This window comes from Elephantulus edwardii, unplaced genomic scaffold (genome assembly GCF_000299155.1).
Source record: "Elephantulus edwardii isolate Elephantulus edwardi_28Jun2011 unplaced genomic scaffold, EleEdw1.0 scaffold00611, whole genome shotgun sequence".
Taxonomy (NCBI): domain Eukaryota; kingdom Metazoa; phylum Chordata; class Mammalia; order Macroscelidea; family Macroscelididae; genus Elephantulus; species Elephantulus edwardii.
This window is the reverse complement of record NW_006400361.1, coordinates 73,962-80,736: the sequence shown is the minus strand read 5'-3', so window position 1 is coordinate 80,736 and position 6,775 is coordinate 73,962. Positions and strand designations below refer to the sequence as shown.

At 42.1% G+C, this 6,775-nt stretch overlaps 2 pseudogenes; one reads left to right on the top strand and one right to left on the bottom strand.

Moving 5' to 3' along the window:
- Positions 1-3,147: 3,147 nt before the first annotated feature.
- Positions 3,148-4,465, bottom strand: LOC102855225 (annotated as a pseudogene).
- A 1,588-nt stretch (positions 4,466-6,053) lies between these two features.
- LOC102854821 lies at positions 6,054-6,637 on the top strand (annotated as a pseudogene).
- Positions 6,638-6,775: the final 138 nt, after the last annotated feature.

Here is a 6,775-nt window from a genome sequence, read left to right as displayed (position 1 = left end):
CCAATTCCTTCAGAGCAACTTGAACTTCCTCCTTCATCAGCATAGGCTCTTGCTCATATGTTATTTCATTAAATTCCTCTGTGTCAGCCAATTCCTTCTGATACAGTGACTCTGTGTACTCCTTCCATCTTCTTTTGATACTTCCTGGATCATTTAACATTCTAACCAAACTATGTTTAAGTATTGCCACGTGGCTTGAATTTGTTTTTCAACTCCTTCAGCTTAAGAAACGCTGAGCAATTTCGGCCCTTTTGATTTTCTGCCTCCAGCTCTCTGCACATTTCATTATAGTATCTTGCTTTGTCGTCCTGAGCAAACATTTTCTGTTCAGCTCTTTGATTTCTTGATTTCTTCCTTTAACTTTGGCATCTCGGCACTCTAATGCAATACTCAGAGTCTCATCTGACATCCATCTTGGTCTTTTCTTCTTCTTCAGCCTTTGTAATGCTCTTTTGCATTCTTCATGGAGAATTTTCTTGATATCCTTCCAGAGCTCGTTTGATCTGTGCTCATTGGTGCTTAAGGCCTCAAACCTGTTCCTGAGGTGGTTTTGAAATTTGAGTGGGATAGACTTAAGGTCAAATTTTGGTTCCTGTGGACATAATTCTCCTCAACTTCAGCTTGATCTTGCATATGAAGTAGTTGGTGGTCTGTCCCACAATCAGCACCCGGCCTGGTTTTCACTGCTGATACTGAGCTTCTCCAGTGAGTCTTTCCACAAATGTAAACTATTTGATTCCTATGCATACCATCAGGTGAGATCCATGTGTATAGCCTGCATTTATGTTTCTTATGAAAGGTATTTGCAATGAATAAATCCTTGAATGTGCAGAACTCTTATCATTCTATCTCCAGCCTCTTTTCTCTCACCAAGCCTGTGTTTTCCAGCTACTGATCCTTCTTCCCTGTTCCCAAATTTTGCATTGCAGTCGCCCATTATCAATGCATTTTGATTGCACGTTTGATCAATTTCTGACTGCAAAAGTTGGTAGAAATCTTCTATTTCCTCCTCTTTCACTCTAGTTGTTGGTGAATATATTTGAATAATAGTGGTATTCACTGGACTTCCTTGTATGCATATGGATATTATCCTGCCACTCACTACATTGTATTTCAGGATAGATCTAAAAATGACTTTTTAAATTATGAAACCAACCCCATTTTTTCTCACCTTTTCATCCCCGGCATAGTAAATCATATGATCATCTGATTCAAAATATCCCATGCTAAGCCATCTCATTTCACCAGTACCAAGTATGTCATTATTTACACGCTCCATTTCTTTATTAACAATGTCCAATTTTCCTACATTCAAGCTTCTCACATTCCACGTTCCAATCATTAGTGTCTCCTTACAGCTGTTCCTCTTTCTCTGTGTTTCAATTGCCGTGTCTGTTAGTCCAAATGATGGTCTAAGTGTGCTTTATTGTACATAGGGTTTTTGAAGGCCTGTAATTTCAGAAGTGGATAGCCATTCCTTCTTCCTAGTCTGTCTCAATTTTTAAATCTATATAATAGTATCTGACAGACATGCATTCTACAGAAAAGAGCAGATGAAAGACATTTACCAGTTAGAAAAAGACCAATATTCAATGTTGCTATCCACCCCGCTACATGTTTGGTTGGGTTGGGGCTTTTTTTTCTGGAAAAATGAATTTTAATACTTTAACAAAATGCAAAATAAAGTACCCAAGTTACAAAACATAAATTCCTTTGGTTCAGTGATTACACTACTATTTCTCTCTTCCAAACAGCTACAGACATCATCCCCTCAAAGTGAACCTAGACTGTCCCCCTCACAGCGGAAGACATCATGCCCAGACCATCACACAGACCAATGTTCAGGTAAGCTGTTGGTGGTTTACATGGAATACAGCTGGGGGGTGGGGGTAAGTAGAGGGGAAATTACTTCATCTGAAGAAAAACAGAAGACTTTACACATGCAGAACAAGTCAGTGGGGGAGAGCTCTCTGCTAGGTCACTACGGTCTGAATCACAACCCTGTACATGCTACACGCGGCCAAGGTCAAGTCCTGTGGTACGATCACACATAAATACAGACAATCCAGTCTCCCTGCTCATTTCCAGGGAAGACAGAAGAAAAACACAGAGAAGCAGGAGAGAGAATGACAGCAGATCACAGAATACCAGAGACTATCTAATTCAAACCCTTAACTTTACAGATGAAGAGAGTGACATCCACAGAAGCAAAGTGTTCTGTTAAAAGACACAGAATTCACAGCAGTCAATATTAGAATATGGTTACTCCATGCTTTCTTTAAATATACATAAGAAGAGAAAGAGATAGACAAAAGACTGATAGACCTGCTATGGCAGGGGCCAGAGCCAGGGCTTATTCCAGTTCTGCTGTCTTCTGGGAAGAGTGCTTCTGATGACTAATGGCCTTTCTGGGTGCCTGCTACACTCTCATGAGCCAGGGTCTTCAAGGTTCCTGTGGCCCCAGGGCAGAGTGAGTGAGGAAACTGACAATCAGGCCACCTGATCAGGATGGAAGACAATGGCCTCCAATCTGCTACCAAACAAGACCCAAACAGTCACAGTAAAAGTTTGGAAACGGAAGTAAACCATCTCTCAGTCAAACATTATTACTTAAATGAGGGCTGAAGGAGGAGGTGTGAACTGGAAATCTGCTAACAATTGAAATCTGAAACAAGGATCTCCAACAACATTCTATTTTCTATGCAGCTTCAAGTAGGTGTTCAATAAATAGTTGAATGAGTACATGAATAAATGAATACAATGGATATCAACAATGATTGTATGGCTCCATGACATTGGTTCTGTTCAGGATTCATGCTGAGGGCACATTTGGGTATATGCATTCTTTCCCACTTTGTTGACACTGTATATGCATCACATTGTGCCCGTGGCATATGAAATAGAAAAAAGTCAGTGCAAATTTAAAGAATAATATTAAGTAATATATAATCTGTCTGATTGGTAGAGATTGGGGGAAGGTCGAAAGTGGTTCTTAAAACAGTTGCTTTCTTTTACTTCTTCCTCTTGACTTTGTAAGAACAGGACAGATCCTGGAGCAATGAAGACAGAACTGTTGAAGAAATCTCCAAATATCTCAAAACATGCATTTGAAGTGGGTGAAGCAAGCTTCCCCACTCCCTCCTCCCCTCACTTCTTTGAATGGGTCAACCGTGACAGTGAGATCTGGCTGCACTTTTCAAAGACAGCCTCAGCTGAGAACTTCGGGAGCCCCTGGTCCAGGGGGCATTCATCCACCAAGCTGTTCATGGGTGTAGGGGGTAGTGGAGGGTCTTCATCATCTTGACTCATTCCAGAAATCAGGGAGTTACCTGCTCTGCTCATTTCCTTGTCCACCTGCTCCCTGGACACACCCACTATTTCAGGCTGTCCTGTAGGGATCTTCCCAGAATCCAAGTATGCTGACAAGGATTCCTGGAGCAGAGGCAGAAGTCTTTTTTCGAGAGACCTGAGTATTGCCTTGAAGATAGGCTTGGAGGTCAGGATGGGTGCTTGGGATGGGTGTTAAATTCAGGGTCGGAGACTGGGAGGATTCCAGGACTCTGCAGATCATAGTTCGGAGTGTCACCTGGGGACAGAAAACAGCCAACTGCCGCACTGGCTCATTGTTCATGTTGAAAAAGATAGGCATGACGACCAGGACGTCATAGTTGTGTGCCTGGCAGAAAGTCTGGAGATCAGCAATGAGGCCAGACCTCTGCAGAAAGGACTCCAAATCCATATATATTGCACTAATGGCCATCTTGGTGCCTTGCCTGGAGATGGTCTTCTGGTCCTTTCTCAGCATCTGCTCTGTGGTCAGTCCTGATACATCAAACTTTGCTTTCTGCAGGGAATCAAAGATATCCTTTCTTTTGGGCAGATCTTTTGGGGTTGCTTTTCCAATCTTAAGGTCCATGTTGACACAGTCTAGGATGATAGTTCCATGCAGAAGGGCTGCCGTTTGTCCAAGATCTCTGGTGCCCCCTGCAGGATTCTCTCAGTCACCAGGGTAGCACAGGAACCCACAAGCTCAACTGAGACATGGCAGGGAGGGCAGCGTTTCTGCTCGATGGGCCGATGGTCTAGCACCTCTGTCACCACCTCCTCTAGGGCTGCATCAGTTTTGGGTAAGACATGATGGTCAACAAGGATGAGGCTGAGCTGGCCAGCCTAGTGCAGTGTATGGAGGTAAATTTCATCCCGAAAAAAATCAACAAAGACTCTGGAATGTTAACTTTCTCAAGACAGAAGACATTGCCACCTCGTAGAGGTAGCTCAGAACGTTTTATATTTAAAACTGGCACAAAGACTTCCTCAGCCTCAGTCGTCTTTGCCAAGTAAAAAGCCAGAGCTTTTACAAAGCAGGTACCATAGAGTCGAGGTCACAAGCTTCCTTTCCCATAACAACATGTAGAAGTCGGGACTCCTGCAGAGCAGCCCGACAACCCTGCAGATAGTCCTCCATGGTGAAGCCAAAGCAGCGCCGCCGCCTCTCACCCAGGAGAGGTTAGCTCGCGAACGAGCCCCGCCCCAGACCGGGTTTTGTTTTTGTGTGTGTGTGTGTGTGGTGGTGTGTGGTTGTTTTTTTTTTTTTCTACCCTGGGTGACTTTTAATCCGCTGCCTTCGGGCCTGTCTTTCATTGTTTTTGTTCAGACATTCCTCTAGGTCATATAGCCCTGGTGTACAAGTTGCCATACCGCGTTCACTTTTGGTTGCTGTGAGGCTGAACACCGTGACACTGGTGTGTCAAATGCGTTAATGATTGGCTACCCAATGCAGACAGAGAGTGGGGTGGAGCTCCCCTATTAAAACAAGCTTGGAAGGAGGAGTGGCATCCACTTCCATAATAGCTTGCCTCCGGAAACCCTATGAACCTGGAGAGAGGAAGAAAGGCACCCAAGCGTCGAGGACTCTCCTTCATAGGTCAACGGCACTTAACAACAAACAACAACAACAACCCTTTCCCTACTCCGCCACCAACCCTTCCTACTTTTGCCTACAACATTCAACACCCGTCTCCTATTTACACAATGGAATACTATACAGGAGCAATGATTTTGTAAATTACTATCTAACTTAGGAGGGACTGAACTCAGTCCCATTAGGACAATTACTGTATAAAACCATTATTGTAGAATGAGTATGAGCATAAAAGGGGAGGAGGGTGGAAGCAGAGGGGTGAGGATGGGCAGGGGTTGGGTTAATCATAGGGTCACACAATTTTATGGGGGAGGTTGAAGGAAATGGAAAAGATCCAGTCTGAAAAACAATGTATTCAAATTTTGTAAATAGACCAGTATAACTTTTTTTAAAATCACTGGCAATAAGAGAGCTGCAAATCAAAGCCACAATGAGATATTATCTCACCGCAGTAGCAGTGGTAAAGTTTAACAGGACAACAAGCAATACATGTTGGAGAGGATGTGGAGAGATAGGAACTCTCGTATGCTGTTGATAGAATTGCAAAATGGTGTAACCATTCTGGAAAACAGTTTGGTGTTTCCTAACAAAAAAACTGAATATAGAAATTTCCTATAACCCAGCTATTCCACTGCTCGGAATGTACACCAAGAAAATGAAAACTGAGACACAAATGGAGATTTGTACACCAATGTTCATAACAGAGTTATTCACCATCATAAGAGCATGGAAACAGCCCAAATGTCCAACCATGATTGAACAGATGGAGAATTTTGAAAATTACTACCCAACTTGGGCGAGACTAGTGAGCTTTATGCTGAGTGAACTAACTCAGTATCATAAGGACAAGTATTTCATAAGACCTTTATTGTAGAAATAGAAAGATAACTAGTAAAATGAGTAAGAGAATCCAAGGTGGGGAGAGAGAGAGAGAAGAGGGGTGAGGATGGTCAGGGGAGAAATCATAGTCACACAATTTGGGGGGTGGAGGAATGAGTGGGAAAAGGAAATGGGAAAGATCCAGCAGGATCTGGAAAGACAGGATAATGATGGACATAGTTCAATGATAATTAATTTTATAAAACATGATGAATGGGTTCTTCCTAGGCCAATGCTCAGCACAAAAAAGGTCATGTTCAGTTCAAGCACGAAGATTATGAAGCCCAATGGCAAAAAACCAGATGAATTTGAGTCTGGCATCTCTCAGGCTCTTCTTGAACTGGAGATGAACTCAGACCTAAAGATTCAATTAAGGGAGCTGAATATAATAGCAGCTAAGGAAATTGAAGTTGGTGATGGTTGGAAAGCTATTATAATCTTTGTTCTTTTTCCTCAACTAAAATCTTTCCAGAAAATCCAAGTCTGCTTAGTACATGAACTGGAGAAAAAATTCAGTGGAAAGCTCTTTTTCTTTATTGCTCAGAGGAGAATTCTGCCTAAATCAACTCGAAAAAGTCACACAAAAAAAGAAAAAAGCGCCCCAGGAGACACACCCTGACAACTGTGCATGATTCAATCCTTGAAAATTTGATCTTTCCCAGTGAAATTGTGGGCAAGAGAATCCGTGTAAAACTGAATGGCAGCAGGCTTATAAAGGTCCATTTGGACAAAGCACAGCAAAATAATGTAGAACAAAAGGTTGAAACTTTTTCTGGTGTGTCTATGAAGCTCATGGGCAAGGATGTTAATTTTGAATTCCCAGAGTTTCAGTTGTAAACAAAATGATTAAATAAAGGTATTGTTCAAAGCAAAAAACAAAAAAAACCCATAATGAATGGGAATGAGTGTATGAAACACAATGTGAATGAAAGAAAGTGTGAAATACAATGTGTAAGAATTATATATGCAAACTTT